This window comes from Myotis daubentonii, chromosome 6, assembly GCF_963259705.1.
Source record: "Myotis daubentonii chromosome 6, mMyoDau2.1, whole genome shotgun sequence".
NCBI lineage: Eukaryota > Metazoa > Chordata > Mammalia > Chiroptera > Vespertilionidae > Myotis > Myotis daubentonii.
In genome coordinates, this window is record NC_081845.1 from 7,190,763 (window position 1) to 7,203,781 (window position 13,019).

Here is a 13,019-nt window from a genome sequence, read left to right on the forward strand (position 1 = left end):
TCTCTTGTGCTTGATTCAGTCTCCTGTCGTTTTCTGCAGTGACATGCTGTGCAGGCTGTCCCATTCAGCCTAGGTGTGGAGAGGCTACACGATCTAGGTTTGTGTGAGGGCACTCCGTGATTTTTCACACAAGAATAAACTGCCTCATATTGAATTTCTTGAAATGTATCCGTATGAAGTGGCACATGATTGTGATCATTTTTTTTGCATTTATTGATAATTCAATGATGAAAGACTTGATCTCAATTTAATGATCTTCCTTTGAAATGCATTGAATACTTTGAAACAAAATGAGTTCCTTATGTAAAAATAGGTTTTAATAGACTTTGTGATAGCCGATCTCATACCTATTTGTGTCTTGCAGTTAGGTTGTCTGCAAAATGAAAAAAGATAAGAAAGTGAACATTCTGCAAATTTTCAGAGATAAGTGATATGATGTACCAGCCTGTTGACTGGGCTTGGAGGAGTTCCAATGCATAAATTTTCCTGGTAACTAACTGAACGTTATCACTTTAAGACTTGGATATTTTTTATTTTCCACTCATTTTGGCTAGAAATCGTTCTAAAACAAATGATTTACTTTCTTGTGTTCAGAAACAGAGTGCATTCAACATTCCATGAATTTTACGTAATTACTGAAGCGTTTGTTTACCGAAAGAATAATGTAGTGACGCTGTGTCTCTCTTGGTGAGCGACTCTGGAATGTCATCTTTTCAACTGCCCCGGGTTTTTAGGTAGCAGATGCTCCTACCAGCACCCCGCGTGTGTCTTTCTTGAATTGACTCAACTTGTCTCTCTGAAGGCTGGGAAACAGAATAACTTACTTGCTTTCTAAAACGAGATTAAATAGGCTTTGGGTGAGGCCCTGTGTGAGAAGTCCTGGGTGAGTCCTGTGAATGTACTTATCATCTAGGCTTAACATCTCAAAGAACAAAGGACTCATATTTTTCAATTCTTCCTAATATTAAACCATCCATATCTGAACAAAATTATACTGTTATTTCTATTGGCCACACTGCTGGGTTTGCAGAGTGAAAAATAAACCCCCAGGCCTCTTACACTGTTTGTCTAGAGAGCTCTTGGCTTACCATTGGGTTCCAAGGGGTGTGAGGTGAGGTGGCTGGAGCTGTTACTAAAGGTTTGTTTTTTATCTTCAATAACAATGATAATTTATTGGGCATCTACCATGTGTAAGGCATTGTGAGCAATGTGGGGAAATGACGTCTTCCTAGAAATTCAAATTCTAGTTTGGAAGAGGAAGTAATGGAAGAGAATTAGTTAAAGGTTGACCTTGAACTGAGCGGACAGCTTCCAACATAACTCAGAGCTGATGGGAAGAGGCCCCAGGGAAGGTGCAGCAGTGGGATCAGCCCTGTTTGTCAGAGGTGTTGCATGTGGTGTCCAGGTTAGCATACCTGAGTTCAAGATTGTCTGTCTGTACACGCCAGGTGGGTGGGGTGGACAGCAGGACCTACGGGAGGTGAGACCGGTGATCACTTCCACGTGGGGAGGGGGCGGTTCATGGAGTGGGGAGGATTGGTGTTGGATCTTGACTAATGAGTACAATTGCTGTGTTATAGAAAGCAAGGGAGGGCTGGCCAAGAGGGGCATAATGCCCAGGCTGGGGAGGTGGAAAAGGGCCAGATGTGTGTTGCAACTCTGATTCGTTCTGTTCTCAAGAGAGCTTGTTCATTCTCCCGGCTTCTCTCTCTGAGCCTCCGGGTGGGAAGACAATGGGTTCTGGGGTTGGATGAACTTGGAGCTCAAGACCAGTTCTACTACTTTCTAGGGGTGTCATCTTCAGCAATTTTTCTGAGTCTCTCTAACATCCACTCCCTCATAAAAGGCAGGGAGATAATCAGACTGATCTTGTCGACTCTAGAAAGGTAAATGAGACTTGCATTTGACCGTGTACAATAGAAGCCTAGACTATGCTCAGTAAATGGTATCATTTTCTTGGACCAGCCCTTACTCAGGGCTCCTGTCTGGAGCCTCTTGGTGCCCACAGGCTGTGCCCACTTACTGACTCACTTACAATCAGCTCAGCAGGTGCAGGAGGAAATGCATTACCTCATCTTCTTCCTACACTTCTCTCCCTTTTCAGATCTGTTCACCCTCTTATGTTGCCATTTTCAGTCTGGGTAGAGTTTGAATTCTTACAGTTAACCTAGTTCAAACTCTTTGGTTAACTTTTGCCTTTCGTATGACATCTCTAGTCTGCCATCTGATCCTGTCCATTTTTTTCTCTTGTGATGCCTTCATTCCTATGTGCCCTGGGCTCCCATCACTTCTCAATGGATTACTCAGAGGCTTGTCCGAGGGAGTCTCTGACTTTACTCAGCCTCTGTCCATCTAGCACATTCTTCAGATACTACTGCAATCCCCGTGCCTTCCATAGTCCTTTGATTTGGCCATTCCTGTTCCATCTAACCTTGTTTTTCATTAGTTCTGCGTATGATAATAGGTAGTATTTGTGTGTGCTTTTTGTGTGCCAGGTATGCGTTAAGGCTTTTATTTATTAACCCAGTTTTCTTTATAACAGCCCCATTAGGTACTATTATCCTTGCCATTTCGTAGTGGAGGGAACTAAGTCACAGGGGAATTAAGTGATTGCCTAAGGTTGAATAACTAGTAAGTATTTGAATGCAGATGACTTGGCTCCAGACCCTACATTCTTAAGACCTGCTCTGTCTTCCTTCTCTTTCACCCATATAGGCTCCTAGAGGGCCGGGGCTAAGTCATCTACCTTTGCTCACCACACTTCATGCATCTTCTTGATATATAATAGGCACTTACTAAATGCATGCACTGCATAATTTCCTCCTTTCTCCTCTGAGACCTACTTCACACTGCTCTCTCCCAGCATCATGGTGAGAGATGGAGGAGGGGGAAGTGTTCTCCTACAACCTCATACAGTTTGGGGTTCAGATCTCAGACATGTACCAGTGATCTGACCTTTGTCAGGCTGTGTTTCTTAAGCCACTCTATAAAATGGGGATATAGTAATGCCTGCCTCATAGAGTTTATATCAAGTGTGTCAGATGCTCTGATTCTGTTTCTAGCACATGGGAAATGGTCAATAAGCATTAGCTTCTACAAGTAGTTGTATTATAATGCCCTCCCCTCCCACTTTCAGCTAACCCTTGTCTGTTCTTTTAGGCCTATTCCAACTCATATGTTCTCTATGTCACTTGTGTAACTTCTTCAACTTACAAAGAACTGGATACTCGTTCCTGTTTGACCACTAATTAGTTGTGTGACTTTGAGCCAGTCACTAAATTTTACAAGTCTAAGTTGGATCATGGTGATAACAAGGGTTTTTGTGGACTAAATAAGGAGTATGTGGACTGATTCTAAGCACTCAACAAACTTTCATTTTCTTGCCTTTTTCCCTTCCTTGTCACCAACTCCTTCTCCACTGACCAGCAGAAACTTCATAGCAGCTCATCTAGACTCAAGAATCTAACTTAGTTGTTTGGAAATTACATGGAAGAAAGGGAGGCTTCTGTTGCATGGGATGGACTGGACTGTGGTCCGTCAGCAGGAAGCTCATGAAGTTGAAGAGCTCCTGCCCTGTGTGCTTTTGCCTTTTTGAAATGTACTCTCAGTGGTCATTCTAACCATGGCCAATCCTTACAATGAATAACAACTTTGACATCCTTTGAATTCATTCATTCAATAATTCTTGAGTAGTTACTCTATGCCAAGAACGGTCCTAGATATTGAGGGTATGATGATAGACAAAGCCAACCTGGTTCTAGTTTCCCTGGAGCTTGTCAATGTTGGGGAGACAGACACCAACCATGCAAATATCTATAATAATGAAAGCGTAGTATGCTAATTAGACTGGACAGCCGAACGACCTTCCGGACGTCCTTCCGGACAACCTCCCAGACAAAGCTGGGGCTGTGAGGGCTGAGGCAAGCTGCCGCAGCTGTGAGGGCTGAGCCCTTTGCACAAATTTTGTGCATCGGGCCTCTAGTTAAGTTATAAAGTGAGATGTGTTATGAAGAGAAAGCAGAGGTGTCATGATTCATAATAAGCGAGATTTAGTGTTGAGAGCTGGGAAAGTATTCCCATTGGAAGGAATGTTCGAGCTGAGGGCTCAGTAGGAGTGTCCAACCAGGGAGTCAGTGGAATATCTTTAAATGTAGCACTCACTCTTTTTCTTTAATGCATGATGCTATTTATTATTTTATTAAGCTTGGATGATGACAGATGATAATTAGTCTTCAAATCTGGAGGTGCCCAATTATGCTGTCCCTGAATGTTTTTTATCTAACTTGTGTGTTCGTCAGGCTGGAGGAGGGATGATGGAAGAATTTGATCACAATCAAGCATTGTGTTTTTATTACACTTGGGGCCAGTGCTGTCAGTCAGGCCCATCCAGGCACTGTGTCGCATTGTAGGTCGCGTTGCCTGGGCTTGCCTACCCAATAGCAGGTGCTCTTTATTTTCATCTGTATTATGTATATTTGCTCTGAAAGTTGCTTTTGTTGAAACTTGAAGAGCCAGGTGCTTGCAGCGAGAGAATGGTCAGATTACTGGAAATTTGAACACAAAGAAGGGACACCCCTCAGCCAGGGGTAACGAGCAACCCAAATATGACAGTTGTTTGGGGGCATTGTCCTTGAAAACCCCCCCAGTATAATTATCATTATGGAACTGATTTTTTTATTTCCTTTTTCACGAAAGATATTTCCTGAAATGTTACAGCCATCTTCCAAGTTGAGGAGCCTGTGATAGCCCGAGAGATGATTTTAGATTGTCTGACTAATTCAAAGGAAGACTGCAACTAACATTTCTTCAACACCTGTCACTTGCAATTTCCCTTTTAACATGAAGAAGCAGGACCTGGGAGATAATTATATCCAGCTAATTATTTTTTCATATTTATGTTTGTGGTACTTTCTATTTATGTCAAGTGATACCAATTTATAGCAGTGATTTAAAGACTAACAATGATGTTTAAATCCATTTTTTTAAAAAAATAACCACTTAGCCCAGCCAGTGTGGCTCAGCTGTTAAGCGTTGACCTAGGAACCGAGAGGTCGTTGGTTCGATTCCTGGTCAGGGCACATGCCTGGGTTGTGTGCTTGATCCCCAGTAGGGGCAATGCAAGAGGCAGCATATTGATGATATTCCTCTCTCGTCGATGTTTCTATCTCTCTATTCTTCTCCCCCCCATCTAAAAAAATCAATAAAAACATATTTAAAAAAACCTAAATACATAATAGTAGAAATGACACTCAAATTTGGCAAAATCAGAAAGTTGGTTCTAGAATGACTGAAGATTGGGAATACTGCCTTGGTGTAATCTGGATTTCCCCCCTGCTTTCTGGCATTTGGTTTCTATGTCTAAGGGCCTATTTTAAATTTGGATGTTAAAATCTGATGAGACCATAAAATATTACTTCATACCCACTTGTATGGCTCTAATAAAAAAGATGGATAATAACAAGTGTTGGTGAAGATATGAAGAAATTGAAACCCTCGTAAATTGCTAGTAGGAATGAAAAATGGTGCAGTCCCTTTGGGAAATATTTTGGCAATTCCTCAAAAAGTTAAACATAGAGTTACCATATGACTCAACTATTCTATTTCTAGGTAGGTATATACTCGAGAGAATTGAAAACATATGTTCACATAAAAATCTTACATGAATGCTCATAGCATCATTATTTATAATAGCCAAAAGTAGAAACAACCTAAGTGTCTATCAGCTGATGAATGGATTAAACATGATGGTATAACCATACAATGGGATAGCCATAAAAAGGAATGAAGTATTGAACATGCTAAAATATGGGTAAACTGAAAAGATTGTGCTAAGTGAAATAAGCCAGACCTGAAGGCTTGGTACAAAATGTCCATTATAGGCAAACCCACTGAGATAGAAAGAAGGTTAGTGATTGCAGAGCTTGGGTGGAAGATGGGAATGGAGTGTGTCTGCTATAATGGGTATGGGTTTCTTTTTGGGATGATGGAAATATTCTCCAATTAGATAGTGGTCACACAGCTCTCTGAACATACAAGAAATCCCGTAATTGTACACTTTAAATGGGTGAATTTTACGGTATGTAAATTATGTATGTGTGACTGTTTATAGGAGCCTTTATGTTGTCACCACTGCCAATTGCGTTATCCAGTGGTGCCCATGTGGCCTTCGAGCCAGAATTCTAACATAGACTGACATGGGTGGGTTCTGCCCCGCTGTGCAAAGCATAACATTATGTTTTTATCTTCACAGTAGTCCTCTAAGGTACGTGGGTTATTCATATATAATAGAGGAGGTCGATACTTAACGAAGTTGAATGGTAGAGTAGGAACATGAAGCTGGGTCTTTACACTATACTTTGTACTATAATTTATAAACGAATTGTCGCACACTTGAGCGGTAGCTGGCCAAGGTCATAGTTGCAAAATGGGGTGGAAGATGAAAATGTTTACTCTTGCCAGATTAACTCACTTACTTGCATTCTTATCCATACTTTCCTTGATGCCACTCATAAATATATTGACTCAAGATGTCTTAAATAACAATATTAGAGTACTTCATAAGTTACAAAGCACTCTTAAGCACAGTACTTCACATTATCTTAGTTTGAAGCTAGGGAAAGTGAGGTATAAACGTAAGTAGCTGTCCTAGACACACAGGAAGTTAAGAAGTCAAGTTGGGTTTTAAGTCAGGTTGTCTGACACCCACATCCATTGTATTTTCTGGTTGTTTTGGAGTGTGTGGATCCATTCCTTCTTCATTAATTCAACAATTACTTTCTGAATGTCCATTATAAGCAAGAGTCTGTTCGCGGAGCTGGAGATACGTAGGCAAAGACACTCTTATGGTGCAGTTTAGAGGGAGGAGACAAAAAGAAGACCATTAGCCTAGTAAGCATGGTCATTTCAGATAGCGATGTTTTAAGAAGAAAATAAAAGGTTGATATGATAGGAAGTGATTTTGATAGATGTGAGAACAAAGATACCTACCAAGAAAGGTTCCTAGTGTCTGACTGGGCTCAAATGTGAGAACAGAGCCTACCAGCTGTTTTAAAATGGGCCTCTCATGCAAGCTGCATTTCAGAGAGCAGCCTGCACTAAAGTGCCTGCCAGCACTGTGTCCCTGATGGCTGAGCCAGTCCTTTCTTATGAAGGAGTTTCTGGAATTGTATTTCAACCAATAGGGCTGAGACTTACCCTGTCCAAGCAGAGCTGTGCAGCTATATTCCCATTAGCATCTTTACAACTGATCAGAGTGACTCCATTCAAACCAATCAGGACATGGCTTTTGGGACTGACTAATCAAATTGTGAGGATTTGGAATCCACATCTGCATGAGAGTGGACCAATCAGGGACCAGGGGCGGAAACGTGTGTGTGTGTGTGTGTGTGTGTATCTATAAGTCAGCTATCCTCTGGCCCTTTCCACTGAAGACCGAAGACTGCATTTCCCCAGCTGCAGCTGAAACGTGGAGGACTTCTTGCAGAGCTGGGCCTTGTCTGAGAGCCGCCTCCTACCTTTGCTGTCCCACAGCCGTGCTGTTTGACAATTGAGCTGTTCCCTAGCTGTGCTGTTCTCATAGACATGCTGTATCACTACTGAGCTGTGTGTCCTGAATAGTTTCCTTCTTCACCACACCCAAACTGGGGATTTCTGTTGGCATTGAGTTCGTGACAACAATCATTAGTTGGCGCATAGATGGACTTTTTTTTTAGATTGAATGGTCAGGGAGTGTTTCACTGAGAGGTGATATTTGAGTTGAGACCATAAGTACCTAAGAAAGTCAGCCAGGCAAAGATCTCTGGCTGAAGACTTTTCTAGAGAGATGAACATTTAGTACAGTGCATATCCCAGCATTTCCTGTGTTTCTTAATCAAATTTTGAGACTTGAGTTTAAACCACTATTCTAGTCTTCTGTATACACATGTCATTTTCTACTTTTTGGCAGACTGTATATATAGTATACATAAATAATAATCATAAAAATAAATTTCAAATTAAATGCTTACTTCTTAATAGAAAAATATCAGCCCAGACGTGTGATTTTCTATCAGGCATAAGCCTCATGCAAAATTCCCTCGTAGGAATATGAGCTATGGTTTTTGCTTGGATGACTGAATGGATGTTTTGAAGCTCATGAGAAGAAAATGTCATTCTATCAGTGGGTCCCCATCAGGACCACCTACTGACCATATTTTTCATGGGAATCCCTGAAAGAGTGCATAAGCCCCCCTCCTCCCACAAGTGCTGTAGGGGAGTGTCTCCTTGATGCTAAGTACATATATATATCTCGAAGCTGACTCAGATGGAAATCTTTGTTCTAGGGAAAATCTCATTTTTTTAGAACCCCCAAGCAGAAAGCTTTTGTTTCGTTGGTGTTGCCATGCCTCTCCAAAACAAGAAACAGGGAAGTGAAAGGATGGAGGTGGTTTGAGTGACATATCCTTGAGTTTTGGGCTGGTGGTGGTGGTGGTTGGTGAGGGTGGGGTAGGACGTTCCATGGAAAAGGTTGCCGTGCCTGTTGTTTCACCTCAGGACTGGCCTTGGGAATGATTGTCAAGGCCCTTTGGGCTCTCAGGGGAAGCAGAGTAGCCATCTGATCTGCATTTACTCTCCAAAGCTGCCTCTTCCTCCTTTCTGTCTGGCACCTGCTTCCTGCATTCCCACCCCCTTCTCTTTGGTTAACTTTTTCTTTTTCTAATATATTGTATTGATTTTTTTACAGAGAGAAAGGGAGAGGGATAGAGAGTTAGAAACATCGATGAGAGAGAAACATCGATCAGCTGCCCCCTGCACACCCCTACTGGGGATGTGCCCGCAACCAAGGTACATGCCCCCAACCAGAATCGAACCGGGGACCCCTCAGTCCGCAGGCCGACGCTCTATCCACTGAGCCAAACCAGTCAGGGCTGGTTAACTCTTTTTCATGGAGCAGCACTCGCAGACTTTCTAACCCTCTGTAAAAAAACCCGAAAAAAGTGGAGGAGAATAGCTTAATACATCTTTCTTCATTCATTGTTGTCCCTTCTCCATACAAGCTTTCTTTCAAGGAGTTCTCAGTTCACTGTCTTAGGGCAAAGCCAGAGTCCCAGGCTATGGTAGAGTGGACCCTCCAGTCTCCTGGTATTTCCTCGTGTTGCAGCATCGTTGCTGGAGCGTGCTCCAGTGGGGCAGGTGCTGCGTTCGTCGTTGTTTGTGGTAGGATGCAAGTCGGTACAGGAGCGAGTGAGTGGACTGTTCTCTACTCTGGGAGTGGATCACAGGCAGGGTTTGTTTTTTCCTTTTTTTGTAGCCTCAGGATATACACGTAGGTGTGCACCTGCACTGACAGCGACTTCTCTCTCTTGTTCGTAGTATTGCTTTCTGCCGTTGTCATTGTCTGGGATGCTCATGGCATACAGAAGCATGTCTTTTTCTAAATTCAGGTTTTTGGAAAATAACTTTGGGAAATATAGGTGGAGAGGTTTGTGAATTCCACAGATATTTAATCTTTTAAAGGCCGCCAATTTTATTGGTGTATCACTACCCTGTCTGGTCACCTCTGGTCTAAAGGACCAGTTTCTAGGGCCACATTCAAAAGTGAAGAGGCTACAAAAGAATTCCATCCAGATTTCTTAGGGGAAAAATAGAGTCTATCAGTCTCACCTGTATTTTAGAGAGTTAATAAGGAGCGTGGGACACCAAATCCTGCAGACCGCTCGTGGATAACATACTCCCCATGTAGGAGCTGGGGTCCCCAGTTTCTTAATTTTCTCATTTGACCCAATGGTGTTTACATGGCCATTAAAATTTCTGAGGGCCATCGTGAGCAGTAAACTAAGTCAGCTTAATGACTTGTGCAATTTCCTGTCCCATAAAACTCTACTTTCCTTGGGTCAGTTAAGAGGACATCTGTGACCATTCTGCATTGGAGGATGGACAGGCAGTATCTGGAGGTGCAGAGCAGAGACCCTGGTGCCCGTCCCTGTGGGTGTGAGCCCTGGTCCTGTGTGGCCCTGGGCAAGTCACCTCCCCTCTCTGTGCCCCAGCTCTTCATCTCCAAAGTGGGACACACATGTGGGGACATAAGGGAGATTAAGGGATTTATATACATTCCATTTTGGAAAGGTATCTGCCATGCAGTAAGTGACATTTAACCTTTTGCTACTATAATATCTATCATTTTATATGTTTAGCTTCCCTCTTAATTTTACATCTCGGAACACTTGATTCCTTCTCATCCGTAGTATTTGTAAGCTCTACCAATGTTACTGTATTTTGCATGAAAGACTCTAGAAGTTGTTTGGACATTAGTTCTGCAGGGCTGAGACCGAAAGCCTCCTGTGTTTCCACCAGATGCAGACCTCTGCGTCCTTCACCTGCATTTGCTGCGGCACCATGACGATGCTCTGGAGAGGACACTGGTACCTTAAGCTGTAGGGCTCCTTCCGGCCTTTGGCTCTTTAGTGTACGTTTTATTTTTAAAAAAATTTTTTTTTATTGATTTCAGAGAGGAAGGGAGAGAATCATTCATCAGCTGCATCCTGCACGCCTCACACTGGGGATCGAGCCCGCAACCCGGGCATGTGCCCTGACCGGGAATCGAACCGTGACCTCCTGGTTCCTAGGTGGAGGCTCAACCACTGAGCCACGCCATCCAGGCTTAACATTTGATTTTTGTTACAGGTCCATGTAGGAGGTGGTATTATTACCTCTGTTTTACAAATGAGGCAGCTGAGGGACTTGCCCCAGGAGTCCCGTTAGCAAGAAGCGGGACTGAGGTTGCAGATCAGGCTCCTAGCTGCTGCCCTGCCATTTTCTGATATAAATCATAAGACAGTGTTTTTCATAATCATAGAACATTGTTTTCCTTCTGCACGTGGGGCTTCTTTGGAAGCGTAGGGTTATTTGCAGCCAGGCTTGGTGGCGGTGGAGGAAGTCTGGCCCTCTCCTGCTCCCGTTCTGTGGGAGCCTCTGCTTTGTGATTGTTTTCACATTGAATTATCTGCTTAACTTAATTTGTGTAAATGGAATGTGTTTAATTTCCCTTTACTTAATTATGTGTTTCTCCCAGTCCTGCTAGCCTTTCTGTAAGTTCCCTTTACAGAAAGCAAAAGAACTGGCAAATAGGCCAATAGGTAAGAGTGTAGGGTTTATGGCAGATGCAATAAACCCAGTTTACTTGAAATTGGGGGTTTTGTTTCCCTTCTTTGTGGGACTGCATAATAGTTTGATTCAGCTATTTATAAATGTTTAATTGTATTTGAAACAATAGGATAACCGAACAATAGGCCATAACGTATTGGAATAATGAAACGGGGCAATACTCTTTAAAAGCTAGTGTATTCATATATGTGTCCCGTGAGGGGAAAGTCTTAGCTCACCCTGGGTTCTGTTTTCAGGTGGGAAGCAATGGGCTGTTTCTGCCCGGTAATTCTCCTACATGTCGGAGAGCGTTTGATTAGCCGAGGAGAGATCATTTATATTCCCTCAGAGGAGATTCCGGCCCCTTTTTTGGGCAAATGTTCTGTATCTGTCGGTTCTTAATCTCTGATCATTTGCACCCTTCATCCTATTCGGAATCATCATCCCATCTCCCATCTCAGCCTCTTTTCTGTGTCTAAACTTTTTCCTTCTAGCTCTAAAGCTACTTCTGAAATGCTGCTTCTTCAGTGAAACTTTCACAGTGAATTGAAAGAGAAATCCGGCCTTATCTTTACTTCTACTTCTTCTTATTCAGGGATAAAGTTTAATGAACTTCCATTGTACACAGTTTCTTCACTTTAATTATAACGGACTAATTTATTCTGCACATGAAAACTGTTTGGCACAGTGAACACAAATTTCAATTCAGTTGGTCACTGGACCTTGTTTATTTCGTTTAAGGGAAGAGTTGATCACATGTGGGTGCATATGAATTAAAATGCTATTGGGTTTATGTTGGCTTGCTAGGACTGCCATAACAAAGCCCCACAGACTGGGTGGGTGACACAGTAGAAATTTACTTTCTTGCTGTTCTGGATGCCGGAAGTCAGAGATCAAGGAATCAGCAGGGGTGGTTTCTTCTGAGGCCTCCCTCCTTGGCTTGCAGACAGCCTCTTCTCCCTGTGTCCTCACATGGTCTTCACTCTGTGTGTTTCCTCTTTTTTAAGAATGCCAGTCATACTGGATTCAGGTCCATCCGTACGACTTCATTTTAATGTAATTTCCTCTCTAAAGATGTTACCTCCAAATAGTCAATGTTCTGAGCTACTGGGGGTTAGGACTTCAGCACATGACTACTGGGGAGACACAATTCAACCCTCACAATAGGCAGGGAAGAGAACAACCTGAAGGAGAGGAGTGTGGGATATTGGTCATGATCTGGCTTAGAACTGGGCACTAGTAAGTGATTTAGGGTAAAATTCAAAAGAATTCATCTTTGGTCCATACTTTCCCAACTTTTTAGACTCATTGAGATCTGAAGTACCTTCTAAGTATGTCTAAAATTCCGTGATTCTTACTGATAATTTAGGAAGATGGTTGGAGAGGCGTTTTTATAACCCTGTGTTTGCTGGTAGAATGCAAAAGAGCGGGCCTTTTGTCAAATAGACCTTGATTTGAATTCAATCTCTTTTCTTCTGTATGAAGCTGAAGAAAACTCTGCTATAAAAATCTTTCTCTTGGCATCTTGTAAGCTCTGTGACTGTGGATAGGTAATATAGCGTCCACAAGCCCTACTTCAGCCGTCTGTGTGTGGTGGACATAGAGTTCTCGGGAGGCTGTCCTTGGCCCTTGGTCATTGTCACAGCTGCCTGCTGCTGATGGGTGCTGCCCCTCTGCCCACACCCTGGGTGGCCCAGGAGCTGAGACCCAGCCCCTGTGACCCAGGTGGAGATCGCCGTAAATGCCTGCTGACTTGCGTGGCCTCCACAACCTGCTCCACTCACATGTCATGGAGACCACTTGTGGCTCAAGGTGGTCCAAGTGGAGCAAAGTTTATATCAATGTCCCCAACCTCGCTTGCTGTGTGATGGAGCCCTTCTGCTAGACAGATGTCATTT

At 42.9% G+C, this 13,019-nt stretch overlaps 1 protein-coding gene across 7 annotated transcripts in view; it reads left to right on the forward strand.

Annotated features, from left to right (window-relative positions):
• Window positions 1–13,019, forward strand: part of CNKSR3 (CNKSR family member 3) — a 76,491-nt gene that overhangs the window by 26,538 nt on the left and 36,934 nt on the right. Inside the window, exon 1 of one of the 7 annotated variants that reach the window (XM_059699995.1) lies at window positions 10,423–10,444. The exons of the other annotated variants lie outside the window; for them this stretch is intronic. The gene's annotated coding sequence lies outside the window, so the exon portion shown is untranslated. Of the gene's footprint in view, window positions 1–10,422; window positions 10,445–13,019 lie in introns of those variants that run through there. 7 annotated transcript variants of the gene reach the window in all.